Raw genomic sequence first — 9,561 nt, forward strand, 5'->3', positions numbered from 1 at the left:
GTTGAAAATGAGTGGTACTCCCCTTTAAGTAGCTGTCCTGTGAGTATTTGAATTTTCAATACTTTTTTCAATACTTTCCCTCTGCAACTTTTCAAAGACAAATATTGGACTTTTGGCTCCACTAGGTCTATATTTCTAGGAAGGGGGAAAGCATTTTATGAACGTTAATGTGAGCTTGTATATCTGCTAATTTGACTACGGTGTTATTTTTTGGGAAATTCTTATTTTTGGGGAAAATGGCATTTCTTTAATACAGCATTGGTATTAAAGTGACCCTGTAATTTGTACTTTTGAATACTTGAGTAATGAGTATATTTAAAAGAAAGTATTCCAGTTCTTTAAGTAGGCTATTTCACTTAGAGAGCAGAGTAATATTTGGCCCGGAGTATCTTCATTACAGTACACTTTGATTCAACAACTGGGGCTGGCTGACTATACTTTATCCACCACTGTAAATAATGCACACCGGTTTGGATGCTGACACACTAAGTAGCAGACCTGACAGACTTTAAGTGTTTGTGTCTCTGCACCAGCCCAATTACTTTCATTCAAGATGCTCTGCCATAGTGGAACTGAAAGAACAAAACAGACCTCTGTGGTATCCAGGCAGCTACACTCTAACTAGACGTATATAGCATTTATTCTTGCATCGTGTTTTTCTTTCTTTATTTTCTCTGCATAGTACTGTGTTCTATCTGTCTGCCATTGGATGTTATATGACTTAACAAAAAAGGATCTCAATGTAAATGTGCTTTCCTGAGCTTATCCTTTTAGCTGACCTTGTACCAGTGAACTGTACTGACATGAAACTGTACCCTTTCCTATGCAAACTTCTAATCAATCAATCAATCAATCAATCGATAGATAGATAGATAGATACCTTTATTATCCCAAAAGAGGACACTTGCCATGACAGACTAGTAGAACATCTGTAGCATCCTATTGCACTTGCACATGCCAAACGATCTCAGTCTTCTCAGGAAGAACAACCTGCTTTTCCCCTTGCTGTGAATCGCCTCCGCGTTGTTTGACCAGTCCTGTGAACTGTTCAGGTGCACTCCTAAGAATTTGTAGTTATCCACAAACTCCACCACCTCTCTTAAATGTTATTTTTATATTTTATTTTGGGGGGGGGGGGGGCTAAATGTTACGCACCCAGTATAACATTAGCAGCAACATTTGGCACATTTGGCCAATCAAATAGGTGCTGGATCCAATCAAAGAGGTGGAGGAACATGTTCCCCCTCGTTCCCCCTCCAATTAAGCACAGCACGGGACCCATTCTACGAGATAAGAGGGATTCATTCACACATGCGTAAGCCTAATTGGACTCCTTTATATGCGCCCGGGCATGTTAGCATTGTTGTATAGGTAGGGCATAGCAGTGGTGGCCGTTTTGTGGTGCTACAGATAGAAAACCCATTCATTTCCCCCACAGAGATTTCTGAAAATGTGTCTACAAATTATTTTAAGCCTGGATTCTGATGGAGGAGTCGGACAGTGGGGGGTTTGTCCAAAGACATATTCCCCTCAGTAATCATTCAATGGAGCTCTGATAAAGAATATATTGTTCGATTCCATCATCGCTTTACCTAGGCAAAGGTGAGTGGGCAATAGTTCAGTAGAAAGGGCTTATATAATATCCATATCGAATTTTATTTAACTTTGTAAACTAACTTCTTATTCTCATTACATGTGAGAGTTGGCTGTTACTTTATTAACGTTCGCTTGCGCTGATCTACAAGTTGTCATGATATGGTTTGTCACGTCACAAGCTTGTAGATCTGTCCATTTTGAGCGCCGCCTTTTATGGTCTTAAATGGGGCATGGAGCAATGCAAATGATCCTCCACGTGAACGCGCCTGTGACTGTCAGATAAAAAGGAGGAACACAAGCGATACACACATATCAGAGATTTACACGGTGAATCGCACGTCCGCTTTTGTTTAGAGAGATTAAGCACATCTTTAGTCAAAGTTATTTATGCCCAGCTTAATGAATCAGGCCCATTATTTCTGAATGACTGTCTGTGACCTTTTGTCTTATAATCGGTCCAGCAATGGCGTCATGGAAAAGTCCTCATGGAAAAGAGGCATTATATTTTGGATAACAAGTTCTATTGTGAAAATAGCAGATCTACAGCGCGAGGCGTTGTGAGCATGTAGATCGGCTATTTTCACAATGTCTGAAAAAAAAAAAGTTTTGACAGTTTTTTTACACAGGTTTCTACGGTTTCTTGGGCTGTATATGGCAGCCTGGAATAGTTGTTCAAGTGCAGCTAAACTTGGCATGTTAGTAAACGTGCCACAATTAACAATAATGCATTGCACCTGTGCAGCTGACCTGCGGAACCTGGGAATATACCATTTTGTCAAGATGGGGAGAATAAAAGTGTGGAGAATATAATTATAATACCTTGTTAAAGTAACTAACCATTTTGTAAAATTTTGCATTTGTAGTTATTTTACTGTAATTTAACAACATAATAACCAGCACAGAGACATTCATGGATTTATATTTAAAAGTAACTTTTATTTTCCCCCTGGACCCAGGGTATGGCAGCTGCATACCCCTGCCATACCCAATTGACGCCCCCGCGGTCCAGGAATATAAAAGAACAACCAGTGATACAGTGCTGTATCACTGGTTGTTTTATGATTAGGCCTACATGTTTGTTTGCTGTGCACACTGATGGATAAGGATTGATTGATATCAATATGAAATTACATTTTAGTGTTAGACAACACTTTCAGTTTTAAAAGTGTCAAGGTTATTTTGTTTTGATCTGATAACTAATGCACGTGACAAGATGTCTCCACTCCAGGTCTGTACAAAGATGTTGACCAGGGAAATGATATCTCAATAAATGTCAGACTGCCCAGGACACAGGATAACAAAATGCCAAACATACTATCTGGCCTTACGACTGGGGCCAACAACACGAAAACATCTGATATCCATTGTTATGCTTAATTGTCCAATCAGAATGTAACTAATGTATTCTGTAACTCCATATATCTCTGAAATTAAGTTTTGGATGGGCAGAGAAGCTACGATGGGTGAAAATGCTCTACTGTACTTGCTACAATTTGAACTCTGAACTATATTTTCAATACATCTAATAGAAAAACGGAATTACGCTGGTGTGGACTCTTTTCTTGTGTGGAGTAATTTATTATGGTTGGGGAAAACTGTTTATCCATATGGAATATGATTTCTATTTCCATCACACACAACAGCACTATTTGTTGCAGCTAATGTCTCGTTTCAGCAGTTCCCAAGCTTTTCTGCATCAGGGCCCGTTAGAAAATCTGGAAAGTGTTCCTTGCCCTCCCGGTGCTCCCACATAAACATTTAACACGGCTAGTAAGTGGTCGGCCGTGTGATCGGTGTGCCGCATGCATTTTCCCTGAGCCAACAGATCGAGTACATTTACGAGGAAGGCCTACTTTTACTTAGAATCCACTATACATCTCAGAGGCAAATATTTTACTTTTACACCACTACATTTATTTGACAACTTTAGTTAACGTTGTAAATTATTATTACAAACCACTTCAACCCTGTATTTGGGCCATTTGAAAATAGCAGATCTACAAGCTCACACATGGGTCGTGACGTGAGGCATTGTGAGCTTGCAGGTGCAATATTTTCAAAAGATGTTTATACATTTGAAAACTAGAAATGGGACATTCTGCATAGTGAGTACTTTACTTTTGGTACTTTAAGAACATTGTGATGCCAGGCTACTTTTAGTCTAGTCTGGGATCACTTCACTTTTCGAGGCTTGATCCGGACGGGAGAGGAAACCACTTTACGTCATGTTGTAGTACTCAAAGGACTACAATTTGCCGGAACTATCAAACCGGATTCAGTTTGAACCCAAAATAATTCCCCTGCGCTCAAGGCATACTTTTAGGGCCTACCTAATAAACTCCTTGATGCGGCGTAGTTTTGCTTTTGAAAAAACATTTTGGGATATGCATCTTTTATTCCAACTCGTAGCGACTGGCAAGACTACACTAGGCTACTCGAGCATTGTAATAGGGATTGGGGAAACAAACGGAGGGAGCCAAAACAAAGCGACGCCGCTTCTTCGGCTTGTGGTTTCCGCCTAGACCGGATCAAACCGGACGTTGTTAACGATCACCAGGCTCAAGGTTACTTTTACTCCAGTAGACCTACATTTAGAATTACTGACTTTTTCTTGTAAGGCCATGGTCACACCGCACTTTTATTCTACCTACAGTATGAGAGGGCAGATTCAGCCAATGCATTTCAATGAGAATGGAGTGGTTTGATGGTCTTGTGCATCTTTCGGCGTGCCGCGCAGACCTTGCGTTTATGCTTGAAGTAAATACTCAATTAAAGTACAAATAGCTCAAAATTATACTTAAGTACAGTACTTAAGTAAATGTACTTTACTTTACACCACAGCTCACCACAGATGTTTGTTGTGTAGCTACGGGGAGAGTCCCGAATGTGAGTGACAGGTGCGTCACTGCTTATTGGGACAGAATTTGCTTCTTTTTAGAATCCGCCGGCTGCAAAAAAAAATCAAACCTCGGTTCGAAGTGAAGCGGTGAACTGTTATTCTATGTGTTCTAGAGTTATGAACTCTGTGATCTATACATTCTGATTTTATCTGGAGGGCCGAATTGTCATGTGAAGCTTGACCAATCCTCAAAGTATCCAATCATCAGACCGGGACGGACACTATACACATATTCTGGACGTACGGGACAGATAAAACCTGTTCATTCTGGACTGATATGGCCATATATGGACATGGGACACACATTTTGTTTTTGAAAAACCCTATTCATTCTGGACTGATATTCTGGACGTACGGGACAGATAAAACCTGTACATTCTGGACTGGAATGACCATATATGGACATGAGGTGACAGACATTTTGTTTTTGATAAAAACCTGTTCATTCTGGACTGGGATGACCATATATGGACATGAAACACACATTTTGTTTTTGAAAAAACCTGTTCATTCTGGACTGAAATGACCATATATGGGCGTGTGACACACAAAGCCACTCATTGGAAGCGGCTTTCACCGCTTCAAAAACATTTCATCAGCCGGCCACCATAGATTGGCGTGACCGTGCCCTATACCAGAGTCATTTTATATTGCAGTATCGATACTTATAAATAGTTGGGTACTTTTTCCACCACTGCCAAAGGCCCAGAGCTGGAGTTCTGATTTAAGAAGCCCAGCGCCGGGCCAGACAGAGAACCCAGCGCCTCTCCAGCAATCTCACTGATTTAAATCCCTGTTCTGCTAGAAGGACATCTAATGGAATGCAACTACCGTAAATACAGTCTATCAGATATGAGTGTTCCTGCACTATCTGCACTGGACTGACCTTGTATGACTTGCATGTACTGTACATACAAACACAGCACATTTTGAATACCGGTACATTTTAACTCCCATCCATCTTCAACTGATTATCCGGAATCGGGTCGCGCGGGAAACAGTTCCAACTGAGATTTCCAGAGTTCCTTATCCTGACTGAGCAACTTCCTCCACTCCCTCTGGGAGTATACCGAGGCGTTCCCAAGCCAGCTTGGAGCTATAATCCTTCCATCTGGTCTTTGGTCTGCCACGGGGTCTCCTCCCAGTGGGACGTGCATCGAGAACTTTCCTATGAATGGTGCTTGGGAGGCATCCGTACTAGATGGCCGAACCACCTAAGCTGACTCCTTTCCAAGTAAGCAGCGTTTCTTGGTCTCTCTCGGGTGACTGAACTTCTCACCCTATCTCTAAGGGAGGGTTTGGGTTAGGATTAGGCATAGTTTCACTGAAGATGCCAGCCACCCATCTGAGAAAACTCATTTCAGCCGCTTGTACCTGCGACCTTATACTTTTGGTCATGACAGAGAGCTTTGCCTTCCGGCTTTTTTTCTTCACAACAGTCCGATTTAGCGACTTATCTATTCTACTTTACTTATCTATATGTTTCCTTTTTGTGTGTGTGTGTGTGTGTGTGTGTGTGTGTGTGTGTGTGTGTGTGTGTGTGTGTGTTTATGAACTTGACCCACCACCCTTCCTATTTGACTGCACCCCTGTCCACTAGCTAAATCATTAGAGCATGCCCTGTGCTACATCTGTGCGAAATGTGGCGCTTTTAGACTAATTAGCACGAGAAATACCCAAGGCCCCGGAGACTAATGCATGTGATGTGACTTTGGCACAAGCTCAACACCTTTCCCAAGACAGACCCAGATGGAGCGACCTGGTTGCCATGGTTGGCTCTAGGCACCTTGAAGTGCAATACTAAGTAAGTAATGGGCTATCCATACAGTCTCCGACAACCAAACTTTTCGTCGGAAAGGTCCGGTTCAACTACAGTACAAAAAGACATCACTCACAACTTCTGAAAAGTATTAATTTGAGTTCGGAAAGCTGCACGTCGGAAAGTCGGACATTACTGAAGAAAGGTTTGGTGGTCGGAGACAGTATGGACAGCCCTTAAGTAATGGTATTCCTTCACTATCTGCATTGGACTGACCTCATATGACTTGTATGTATACAATACATACAAGAACAGCACATTTTGAATACATTCTACATTTTACTTATCTGTATGTTTTGTTTTTTAACAGCGAGAGCAAACTTTTTCTGTTTGTATTTTTACATGATATTCTCTATACCTATATTACACAGCTCAGTTTATTCTAGTTGACCTATATCATATATTTTAGTTATCCCTCCACACTTGCTTTTCCGATATAACCAAATGTTTGACCTGATGCCAAACTACCCTTAGAATTTTACAGAATGTATTTAATATATATATATATATATATATATATATATATATATATATATATACCAGTAAGACTCCCTAATCGGGAGATAAGCGACCGTTGGTCGCTTATCTCCACAAATAGGCCAAAAAATTGTTTTACCAATTATCAAGACATACGGGCAGTTGACAGTTTGCCATGGTTACTCATTGAAGTTGAATCTCCATATATGGAGATAACCTACGCATCACACTAAGTCTGACCTCACCAGCCCATATTTGGGCATGAGCAACTTATGTCTCCATATATGGAGATATGATGACATCACACAGTCCTCAGCCGATGATGTGGCGTGATGTCATACAATACACAAACGAGCCCTACAGTATAAAGGGGCAATTCTTGCCAGGAAAGAAGCATTTCTTCGACTCAGACCTTATCGCCAGGGTTGGCTTATAGCAGCTGTCGGTAGGACCATATGGATTCTGTTAGTGTGGATCTCCTAACAGGGCATCATCTGGGATACAATCCCTTTTATGCCCATATATGGAGATCCCTAACAGAATCCCTTTCATGCCCATATATGGAGATCCCTAACAGAATCCCTTTTATGCCCATATATGGAGATCCCTAACAGCATCCCTTTTATGCCCATATATGGAGATCACTAACAGCTAACAGAATCCCTTTTATGCCCATATATGGAGATCCCTAACAGAATCCCTTTTATGCCCATATATGGAGATCCCTAACAGAATCCCTTTTATGCCCATATATGGAGATCCCTAACAGAATCCCTTTTATGCCCATATATGGAGATCCCTAACAGAATCCCTTTTATGCCCATATATGGAGATCCCTAACAGAATCCCTTTTATGCCCATATATGGAGATCCCTAACAGAATCCCTTGTATGCCCATATATGGAGATCCCTAACAGAATCCCTTTTATGCCCATATATGGAGATCCCTAACAGAATCCCTTTTATGCCCATATATTATGGAGAAATCCCTGCTCTGAGTATCTGACATCAGTGTGATGTCACCTGTTTATGCCCATATATGGAGATCCCTGCTCTGCGTATCTGGTTGCTATGGTAAACAGTTGGTTGCTAGGGTAAAAAAACATGGTTGCTATGGTAAACAGTTGGTTGCTAGGGTAAACAGTTGGTTGCTAGGGTAAAACCATGGTTGCTAAGGTGGTTGCTAACGTACACTAACAAACCAGCAACAACAGACTGTTGCCACAGCAACGTACACAAAGGTTTGTGTACACATGTGGTGTGATGTCATACTGATGCGGAGATATGAGCAGGGCAAAGGTGTGACGTGTGACCGACCGACCGACCGACCGACGGACGGACGGCCGGTGGAGGTTTTCATAGTAAACTGCTCCCTGACGGTCGCAATTATATATATATATATATATATATATATATATATATATATAGAGAGAGAGAGAGAGAGAGAGAGAGAGAGAGAGAGGCCAAAACACAGTGAGAGAGGAAGAAAAAGACATGGAGAATAGAGTGATGGAGATAGAGAAGAGAGAGAACTACAGAGCAGAGGAGATCCTTATACTGTAGCTCTCTGATCAATCCAATCGATCAGCACCAGTCTGCTGGGATGTTAAAAGGTCTCGTTGGCTCAATACAGGAAACACTGACCTATTAACCCATTAAGAGCTGAGGCCCATGTGTGTGTGTGTGTGTGTGTGTGTGTGTGTGTGTGTGTGTGCGTGCGTGCGTGCGTGCATATAGGCTATGCAATGTTTTGTGTTTTTGTTTTTTTTAAATAGCAGTTCACCCCCAAAATGACTTTTTTTCTATCGATTACTCAACCCAAGGAGACTTGAGTTCAATAATATTTTTTGTTTTTATCGCATTCCTGAGCCAATAATTTGAGGAGACTCTTTGTAGGCCCATTGATTCCGGATGGACATCCGGAATCAATGGGGGTAAATTTACCATAATCACATTTTTGTCTTTTGCGACAAATACAAAAACATATTACTGAACTCAAGTCAAGAGTAATCAAGAGAAAAAATATTTTTTGGGGGGTGAACTACTCCTTTAAAAAGATCACAATTATTAGAATCACTGTGAGCTTGTATTATGTGCTATTTTTTAACAATCTACGGAAAATGTGAAGAAAGTTGATTGAAATTGAAATGGTAATGAAATAAATGTTCAAGTGGGTTGCCAATTTCAGCCAATCAGGAAAAAGTATCCATTAATCAAGCTTACATTTGACAGTGCTCCTGGCTGGTGTAGGAATCTGGTTTCCACTTCCTGTCACTCCCAGGTACAATCCGTTTCAGACGTTGACATTTGTTGGGCAGCTTGATGGCTTTATTTGTTTACAAAATGTCAAAGTACCAAAGAAAAGAACCTCTCTATTAGAATTAGCCTCTCAGAAAGGCCCCTTTTAATTTGACTTTATTTCTTGTGTAGTGCGTGCGTGCGTGCGTGCGTGCCTGTGTGCGACCAAGGATATAGCAATAAACGACAAGAAAATAGCTTCCATAAACAAGGATTTCTGTGCACTTAAATTGACAGCGGCACATAGACAGCGTCTCTAGAGGATGCATGTTAAGTACACTGAAATACTGAGGGGAAAAAAACTGCCCCCTTAGACAGAATTATCATCACTGAAGAGGATGTCAGGAATGTGTTTCAGTGTACTAACAAAAGGAAAGCTAATGGGCCGGAAAAGTGTGGCGCTTTTCTCAAGAATTTTGCATCTGAGTTATTAGCCCTAACCCAACCCATATTTCGAACCCCAGAAGACACA

Source organism: Nannobrachium achirus (genome assembly GCF_963921795.1).
Source record: "Nannobrachium achirus genome assembly, chromosome: 2".
Taxonomy (NCBI): Eukaryota; Metazoa; Chordata; class Actinopteri; order Myctophiformes; family Myctophidae; genus Nannobrachium; species Nannobrachium achirus.